We start from the raw sequence: 10184 nt of genomic DNA on the forward strand, positions 1-10184 counted from the left end.
TTCGTTCAAAATCGGCACACAGGTGCCCCACCACCAGCCGAGAAACTTTCCCCAAAACGGTCCCCGTTGCATTGACGTTTAAGGCCCGTAAAGCCCCCTAGACTCGTAAAATATCCGTAAAATCGCCTTTGTACGGACAAAAAAGTGGTGCTATGGTAAAAATGGGTATCAATCGAAAGCTCTCGTTTACCTAGACACAGTCCTGCAGGAAAATTCCACTTTTTCCCCATAGGAAAGTTTGTACGGGAAAATCAAAATTTTGGGTCAATGGGGGGTCCCCCCCGATTTCGTTCAAAATCGGCACACAGGTGCCCCACCACCAGCCGAGAAACTTTCCCCAAAACGGTCCCCGTTGCATTGACGTTTAGGGCCCGTAAAGCCCCCTAGACTCGTAAAATATCCGTAAAATCGCCTTTGTACGGACAAAAAAGTGGTGCTATGGTAAAAATGGGTATCAATCGAAAGCTCTCGTTTACCCAGACACAGTCCTGCAGGAAAATTTCACTTTTCCCCATAGGAAAGTTTGTACGGGAAAATCAAAATTTTGGGTCAATGGGGGGTCCCCTCCGATTTCGTTCAATTTGATTTTCCCGTACAAACTTTCCTATGGGGAAAAAGTGAAATTTTCCTGCAGGACTGTGTCTGGGTAAACGAGAGCTTTCGATTGATACCCATTTTTACCATAGCACCACTTTTTTGTCCGTACAAAGGCGATTTTACGGATATTTTACGAGTCTAGGGGGCTTTACGGGCCTTAAACGTCAATGCAACGGGGACCGTTTTGGGGAAAGTTTCTCGGCTGGTGGTGGGGCACCTGTGTGCCGATTTTGAACGAAATCGGGGGGGACCCCCCATTGACCCAAAATTTTGATTTTCCCGTACATGAACTTTCCTATGGGGAAAAAGTGGAATTTTCCTGCAGGACTGTGTCTGGGTAAACGAGAGCTTTCGATTGATACCCATTTTTACCATAGCACCACTTTTTTGTCCGTACAAAGGCGATTTTACGGATATTTTACGAGTCTAGGGGGCTTTACGGGCCTTAAACGTCAATGCAACGGGGACCGTTTTGGGGAAAGTTTCTCGGCTGGTGGTGGGGCACCTGTGTGCCGATTTTGAACGAAATCGGGGGGGACCCCCCATTGACCCAAAATTTTGATTTTCCCGTACAAACTTTCCTATGGGGAAAAAGTGGAATTTTCCTGCAGGACTGTGTCTGGGTAAACGAGAGCTTTCGATTGATACCCATTTTTACCATAGCACCACTTTTTTGTCCGTACAAAGGCGATTTTACGGATATTTTACGAGTCTAGGGGGCTTTACGGGCCTTAAACGTCAATGCAACGGGGACCGTTTTGGGGAAAGTTTCTCGGCTGGTGGTGGGGCACCTGTGTGCCGATTTTGAACGAAATCGGGGGGACCCCCCATTGACCCAAAATTTTGATTTTCCCGTACAAACTTTCCTATGGGGAAAAAGTGGAATTTTCCTGCAGGACTGTGTCTGGGTAAACGAGAGCTTTCGATTGATACCCATTTTTAACATAGCACCACTTTTTTGTCCGTACAAAGGCGATTTTACGGATATTTTACGAGTCTAGGGGGCTTTACGGGCCTTAAACGTCAATGCAACGGGGACCGTTTTGGGGAAAGTTTCTCGGCTGGTGGTGGGGCACCTGTGTGCCGATTTTGAACGAAATCGGGGGGACCCCCCATTGACCCAAAATTTTGATTTTCCCGTACAAACTTTCCTATGGGGAAAAAGTGGAATTTTCCTGCAGGACTGTGTCTGGGTAAACGAGAGCTTTCGATTGATACCCATTTTTACCATAGCACCACTTTTTTGTCCGTACAAAGGCGATTTTACGGATATTTTACGAGTCTAGGGGGCTTTACGGGCCTTAAACGTCAATGCAACGGGGACCGTTTTGGGGAAAGTTTCTCGGCTGGTGGTGGGGCACCTGTGTGCCGATTTTGAACGAAATCGGGGGGGACCCCCCATTGACCCAAAATTTTGATTTTCCCGTACAAACTTTCCTATGGAGAAAAAGTGGAATTTTCCTGCAGGACTGTGTCTGGGTAAACGAGAGCTTTCGATTGATACCCATTTTTACCATAGCACCACTTTTTTGTCCGTACAAAGGCGATTTTACGGATATTTTACGAGTCTAGGGGGCTTTACGGGCCTTAAACGTCAATGCAACGGGGACCGTTTTGAGGAAAGTTTCTCGGCTGGTGGTGGGGCACCTGTGTGCCGATTTTGAACGAAATCGGGGGGGGGGACCCCCCATTGACCCAAAATTTTGATTTTTCCGTACAAACTTTCCTATGGGGAAAAAGTGGAATTTTCCTGCAGGACTGTGTCTGGGTAAACGAGAGCTTTCGATTGATACCCATTTTTACCATAGCACCACTTTTTTGTCCGTACAAAGGCGATTTTACGGATATTTTACGAGTCTAGGGGGCTTTACGGGCCTTAAACGTCAATGCAACGGGGACCGTTTTGGGGAAAGTTTCTCGGCTGGTGGTGGGGCACCTGTGTGCCGATTTTGAACGAAATCGGGGGGACCCCCCATTGACCCAAAATTTTGATTTTCCCGTACAAACTTTCCTATGGGGAAAAAGTGGAATTTTCCTGCAGGACTGTGTCTGGGTAAACGAGAGCTTTCGATTGATACCCATTTTTAACATAGCACCACTTTTTTGTCCGTACAAAGGCGATTTTACGGATATTTTACGAGTCTAGGGGGCTTTACGGGCCTTAAACGTCAATGCAACGGGGACCGTTTTGGGGAAAGTTTCTCGGCTGGTGGTGGGGCACCTGTGTGCCGATTTTGAACGAAATCGGGGGGACCCCCCATTGACCCAAAATTTTGATTTTCCCGTACAAACTTTCCTATGGGGAAAAAGTGAAATTTTCCTGCAGGACTGTGTCTGGGTAAACGAGAGCTTTCGATTGATACCCATTTTTACCATAGCACCACTTTTTTGTCCGTACAAAGGCGATTTTACGGATATTTTACGAGTCTAGGGGGCTTTACGGGCCTTAAACGTCAATGCAACGGGGACCGTTTTGGGGAAAGTTTCTCGGCTGGTGGTGGAGCACCTGTGTGCCGATTTTGAACGAAATCGGGGGGACCCCCCATTGACCCAAAATTTTGATTTTCCCGTACAAACTTTCCTATGGGGAAAAAGTGAAATTTTCCTGCAGGACTGTGTCTGGGTAAACGAGAGCTTTCGATTGATACCCATTTTTACCTCTTTGTGACGTCATTTCTAGGGGAAAACGGGTCATAAAGGTTTCCCTCTACCGGGGCCTTTTTTCCCCTACCGAATCTGTGCTGTGCTGAATCTGTGCTGAATCTGTGCCAACTTCCGTTACATTCGTTGTGCAGCTTTTCTTGCAGTTTCAGGTCACTGAGGCCGCACAAGAAATGTTCTAAGGCTGTCTGGTCGAGATGAGCACTGGACAGTCCCGGATTTCCTATATTTGTAAGCTTTCGAACGCGATCTGCAAACGCCTCCGTGCTTTCTCCCGGTTGTTGACGTACCTGACGGAGCTCTGCATTCGCGCGTCGTGGATCGACGTTGGCTCCAAATTTCCTTTGCAACGCACCCTTGAGGATTTTGTAACTTTTCCTCTCATCCCTCCCTAATTTTCCGCAAACGTCGAGGGCAGTGCCGTCTAATACATCGAGCAGCACAGTGGCTAGGCTTGTCTCGTCCAGCTCACTAAAGCGGGTTTCAAAACGAAATATCCATGTTTCCCAATTTTCATCTTTCAGACCGCTAATTTGTTTTGTGTTGTGAACCTTCATATACAGTTCACTAGCCATTTCAGTTGCTACTGACTAGGATTTAGACAGAATCATTTTATTCTCAGTGTGGTGTCGCTAAACGATCACCTTATGATTATCTATAATGTCTACAAGTATGTACGGCAGAGAAAAATAGCCGGTTTCAATGCGTATTGTGAATATTGTAAACGACCTGGTATTTATCAAGAAGCTAATCGGAAACGACCACACCCCGATAAATTTCAGGTCGGAATCACCCAAATAGCAATATCGGCAATCGATATAAGAGGCGATTGTGTCGTATAAACGATCACGCTAACCAGTGCATATTCATTTAAATAAGGAGCGAAAAGGCTTACCTTGACCGCGCCAATGTTAGTTGAGAGGCAGCGTCTCAGTCCTTCGTGTATTCGTGTCCACTCAGCACGCGCGAGCGGCGACCCTCCAGTCCTCGACCTCTCACACGTCTGACCCCTCGGGCCGCAGCCTCGACCTTCGCCGCCGCACCGGTCGCAGCGGCGCGCCCAGTCAGAGGCATGGCGCAGAGGCGCGTCCAGCCGCGCGCCGGGAGGGGCGCTACACCCGGGCGGCGTCGGCGCACAGCACCCACGCAAACGCCGCCCCACACAAACGACGCGCCTTGACCAGGCGAGCAGTTTGGTACCACTCACAAGTCTTTAGCACCATCATGTCGTGATTTATTGACAGAAAAACGATTTATGACGTCACATGACCTCAGATGACCTTTACCGGTACCCCTGTCAATTAGCGGCACCAGGATCATCACCGATGAGATAATCTTCCGTAATACTGAAAGAACTGGGTGGTTTTGACTCGTTTACACGAAGCAGGAGGCGTTTCAATATTTTCCCATAGGCTTGCAATGTAAAGGTCACGAGGCTGGCCTGACCTCAGGTCACAGATATGAAAATTCTGAGATATACAAATTGCACATAATGGTACCCTAACTAAAGCCTGAAAAGAAGAAATTGATCGGTCAAAAACTCTAGCTCTGGCGTGATTGCAAACTTTTCTGAGGTATGGTCACCAAACCGCCTCTGGTGACCTGACCTGAGGTCAGATCAACTCAAAATTTTCAGAAATGTTGCGTAAAAGCCTTTTAGAAAAAGTCAGAAAATTTGAGCTTCTTAGCTCAAAGCGTTTGGGAGATATAACCAAAAAACCTCAGGGGGGCTCCTGAGGCCCCCCCCCCCGCCAGGAATAGGGTTAAACGAGCGAGCAGGCGTTCCGTTGTCATGTAATTTTTCGCCTTATCCTAGGAACACGGTGCTAGTCAGCGCAACCCTTCATTTTGTGGCATATTCTGATGTATAACTCATCATTTTTAAAGCGATTTAAGGTCAGATTCGGATACACTGGACAATTCTGCGTAGAAAAGTATCTAAAGAAAGTGAAAATCAAAATACTCGTATTTGCCACTTATGTCGCGCTAGGATCGCCAAAGTGCCCACGGTGCGGTGTGCGCCGTCTCCCGAAGGCCGGCAGCATTCCGCCGCGCCGGTGCGGCTCCAGTGCAGCGGGAGCTGCCTACTCGCCAGGCGGCCGATACCAGATCCGACAACCGTCCAGGGCCCGGCCCGGCGCCTGGCGGCTAAAGTGGCGCATCCAAGGGGGGGGGGCCTCAGGGCCCGCCCCCCCCCCCTGCTCCACACAGGGCCAGATGGCCCTCAAAACCGCCAATAAATCAACCGAACGACCGAACGGGTCAAAATGATGTTTCCTGAGGTAGTTTTGTGCGCTGAACCCAGTTCTGCATCGTATTTTGATGTTCAAGATAGATAAAAATGGGAAAATTGAGGAAATTTGCAAGACATACCTTCTAAGAGGTTATTCCGGAATCGCGATTCTGCGTAGGTATGTCAGCTCACATTATCCGTGCGTTTCCAGTCTTTTTTTTGTGATTATAAACATCCGAACATGTGAAATGATGTTCGTCACACGCATTACGGTGGGTGTCAAGGTCACCTGAACGTCAGGTCAGGTCACTGACCTTTGATAACCTCGGATCACTTTTTCGAGTTTTACATGTTTCTAGGGCAGTTTTCGGGCTGATTTCGAATTAAGCATCCATTTGAACATTTATAAAATAGTGTTAGTGCCTTCGTAACATGTTACGACGCCGTTAGTGGTAGTTGACACGTAGGTACTACGAATACCCGTCACGACCCCTACTGGTAGACCTGACCTGACCTGACCCGACCTGGCCTAAATGCATAAAGACATCATCTGTGATCAAAACTAACATGATATTCGTGATCAGCGCCCCGAAAAACTCCATAACAGCTTCCCTTTACGAAGCTCCAGCAGGTCCCGATTTTCCCGACTTTGGGGTCATTGACCTGATTTGGAAGGTCGACCAATGACTTAGGACCTTAAAGTTGGGTATCATCGCCTTCCTCTCGTCACGGGCAACACGCCCATTTTTTCCACGAGGCTCTAGGCTAATCACGGGCCGAACGGCAGGGGGTCCAACCGAAACACGTTAGACGCTGGCAAACGCCGCACACATGCGAGGGTTAAGCAGTACTTAGTACAAGTACCAGTAAAACGCTTTTTGGGCGAAGAACGAACGAGCGAGATAGTGAGCCCTGCACGGGCGCAAGGGCGAGAGGGTACTTCCAACGGGCTTGTGCAAAGCACCGTTCTAACCGGTCGCTAGCGGTGTGCCAAATTTGAACGCAATCGGCCCAGCCGTTCCTGAGATCTGGAAGCGGCATTCTTGATTCTGCACGTGCGCACGTGCAAGCGGGCACTGGCGGATCCAGGGGGGGGGCCACGGGGGCCATGCCCCCCCCCCCCCCCCAAAGGCCTAAAGTGGCCTGTTTGCCCCCCCCCCCAAAAAAAAAACGCCAGAAAAATTGCTAAGAAAATATGCCTTGATGGAGGTTTTTAGCCACTTGGTGAAGTAAAGCTTTCCACAGCATAATATGGAAGCAATATAGTAGCAGTGAGGGTCAGTCAAAAGTTGCGCGAGCGGAGTCGACCTTAAAAAAAAGACTGTTGTTGGCACGTGTTTATGGCGCGGCAGTTGGTAGTTGGCGGTGTTTCGCGTGGTGTGGCATCACTGGCGGATCTGGGGGGAGGGGGGGGGGGGGCACGGGAGCCTGAGGTGCCCCTGACAGGCCCGTGGTGCCCTTGCTAGGCCTGTGGTGCCCCTGGACGCTGGCAGGTCTGTGGTACAGTCCACAGCAGAAGTAATGTGGGGTTTCAGTCATGGGTATGTTCTGCTTCTGAAGCTTAGGAACGATTAGCCAGACTACAATGAAACTTTGAATGTAGCTTATATGTATCGTCACCCTTGCAGCTGCAACTTTAGCTATTGACATCTTCTTTTCAATCACTTCGCATTAAACAATCGCCAGTCAAAAGTCAACCGTTGAGTTTGGTAAAACCCTACATTACTTTAGCGGTGGGCTGTATGTACCTCTGGCGGGCCTAGGGTGCCCCTGCTAGGCTGCTGATGCCCCTGGGACCTGACAGGACTGTGGTGCCCCTGACAAGCCTAAAGTGCCCCCAACAGGCCCGTGATGCCCCCGACAGGCCCAAGGTGCCCCTGCGTGATGCCGTGATGCCTGCGAGGCCGGTGGTGCCCCCTGCGAGGCCGGTGGGCCCCTGAAAGGCCCATGGTGCCCCTTCTAGACCGGTGGTGCCCCTGGCAGGCCTGTGGTGCCCCTGCTAGGCCGCTGGTGCCCCTGGGCCCTGACAGGACTGTGGTGCCCCTGACAGGCCCAAGGTGCCCCTGCAAGGCCGGTGGTGCCCCTGTAAGGCCTGTGGTACCCCTGCTAGGCCTCTGGTGTCCCTGACAGGCCCATGGTGCCCCTGCGAGGCCGGCGGCGCCCCTGGCAGGTCTCTGGTGTCCCTGACAGACCTGGGGTGCCCCTGACAAGCCTGTGGGGCCCCTCACAGGCCCGTGGTGCCCTTGCTAGGCATGTGGTGCCCCTGGCGGGCTGGTGGTGCCCCTGGCGGGCTGGTGGTGCCCCTACTAGGCCGGTGGTGCCCCTGACAGGCCTGTGGTGCCCCCGGGCACCAAGGGGGTCATGACCCATGTGGCCCCCCTTGGATCTGCCACTGATGCATAATATATTGATTTGTAAAGGCGTTATGGCTTATGCAATATGCAATTGCAGGCACTTGGTATCCCTCACTTATCCCTCATTGGGGCTCTGGCGGGCTCCTGAGGGCCCACGTCTATCTCCGGGAGCCCATATAGACAGGCTCCTTTGGGTCCTTTCAGTACACTATAGCATAAGAGGTCTCCATGCGAGTCCTATACATACATCTGAGGGCGTACCCTGATGTCTGAGGTACCCAACTGCAGCTCCAATGGTCTCTTTTACACTGGCGGATCCAGGGAGGGGGCATTTAGGGCCATGCCCCCTTCCCAGAGGCCTAAAGTGGCCCGTCTTCCCCCTCCCCCAAACGATAATGAAACATAGTTCAATCAGGGCGTGGCCCAGGAGCCGAGTTAGACAGGGCTGTTTTACCACCTCCGGCCCGCAAAGGGACCCAAGCACTGACTCGAAGCGGGTTAAAGAGACCCTCCCACCTTCAAAAAAGTTAACCCTCGCATGTGTGCGGCGTTTGCCAGCTTCTAATGTGTAGGGGGGGGGGGTCGGTTGGACCCCCCCCCTTGCCGTTTGGCCCCTGATCGAGCTAGAGCTTCGCGGAAAAAACGAGCGTGTTGCCCGTGACGAGAGGAAGCCGATGATACCCAATTTTAAGGTCCTAGGTCATTGGTTGACCTTCCAGGTCAGGTCAATGACCCAAAGTCGGGAAAATCGGGACGTGTTAGAAAGTCGTAAAGTGTGGCTGCTAAGGGGTTTTTCGGGGTGCTGATCACGAATATCGTGTTAGTTTTGATCACAGATGATGTCTTGAAGCATTTAGACCAGGTCGGGTCAGGTCAGGTCAGGTCAACCAGTAGGCGTCGTGACGGGTATTCGTAGTACGTGTCAACCGCCTCTGACAGCTTCGTAACATGTTACGAAGTCACCAAAACTACTTCGTAAATGTTCAAATGGTTGCTAAATTCGAATTCAGCTCCAAAAACTAGCCTAGAAACATATAAAACTCGAAAAAGTGAACCGAGGTCACCTGAGGTCACCAAAGGTCAATGACATGACCTGACCTTCAGGTGACCTTGACACACACGGGAGTAACATCAAATCACATGTTTGAACGTTTGAAACCACGAAAAGCTTGCAAACACGCGGCTAGTGCGAGCCGACATACGCGAAATCGCGATTCCGGTCAAACATGGTCTCGGAAAAGAGGTCACAGGTCAAAGGTCATTTGGGTCAGGGTCATGAAATTTTCAGGGTAGGTGTAAAATTGATCAATGCGAGGGTACTGAAAGTTTCGTCGCGATCGGCCGCTTTTTACGCGAGTTATTCGCGAAAAACCATGGGGGGTCCATCCGACCCCCCCCTACACATGCGAGGGTTAATGAATTGGCATGAAAGTGATGTCGCTAGGTTCAGAAAGGGCGAAAACGAATATCTACCAAATTTTATCGAAAAATATTCACCGGTTTTCAAGAGATTAGACTTTTATTTTTGTTTACTTTTTGGGATATCTGCTGCTGTTCCTAGCGACTTTATTTGAAAGTGCGGCATTTGTTGCGCGCAAAGCAGCCTATACCACCGCATGCTACCAAACGTTTTAGTAAAATATTACAAATTCATTAGATCTCCGCTGACGTCACACATTCAGAGGGGTATCCAAAAGCATTAGCCCCTCTGAATCAAAATGCTGCAATTTTGAAATTCAATATTTCCGATTTAAGGCATTTCTCGATGTTGTGAGTGCGTGCCGAAACCGGTAATTGTGAGCCAGGGACCCCATTTTGGCTATCTCAGCTCAAATCTAATGTTAAGGTGGGAGGGTCCCTTTAACTGGTCGATAAAAACAATGGTAAGTGTTTACAAAGTAATATAAAAGCATGGGTCGGGTGGGCTACCATTTATATATTTTCTTTTTAGTTAAAAAAAAAATTCATAGTGTCAGGGCTGTGACGAAAAATAAGTGGCCTAAATCCGATGAGAAAACAGGATTTGGGGGTACCCTAGGTTTGGCTCCTGCATGAGTTGCCCCCCCCCCCAAAACGCAAGCCTGGATCCGCCAGTGCAAGCGGGGTCCAAACTAACTTTTGCACGGCACCCTACTAACTGGTCCCCAACCGTGTACCAAATTTGAGCGCAATCGGCCCAACCGTTCTCGAGATCTGGGAGCGCCCCCTGCACGTGCGCACGTGCTGTAGCACCCCAACCTTAACACGTGCAGATGAATTATCTGATGAAGACCTAACTGTGTACCGAGTTTCAATTCAATCGGCCCAACCGTTGTGCCGTTATTGAGGTTGCAATTTTG

General features: G+C 50.1%; 1 protein-coding gene across 1 annotated transcript in view; it reads right to left on the reverse strand.

Annotated features, from left to right (window-relative positions):
• The window catches only part of LOC122366463, a 65617-nt gene extending 61213 nt beyond the window's left edge, over positions 1-4404 (reverse strand). Inside the window, exon 1 of the mRNA XM_043338757.1 lies at positions 4154-4404. The gene's annotated coding sequence lies outside the window, so the exon portion shown is untranslated. The remainder of the gene's footprint in view (positions 1-4153) is intronic.
• Between the last annotated feature and the right edge of the window lie 5780 nt (positions 4405-10184).

This window comes from Amphibalanus amphitrite, unplaced genomic scaffold, assembly GCF_019059575.1.
Source record: "Amphibalanus amphitrite isolate SeventyFive unplaced genomic scaffold, NRLGWU_Aamphi_draft 000808F_arrow, whole genome shotgun sequence".
Taxonomy (NCBI): Eukaryota; Metazoa; Arthropoda; class Thecostraca; order Balanomorpha; family Balanidae; genus Amphibalanus; species Amphibalanus amphitrite.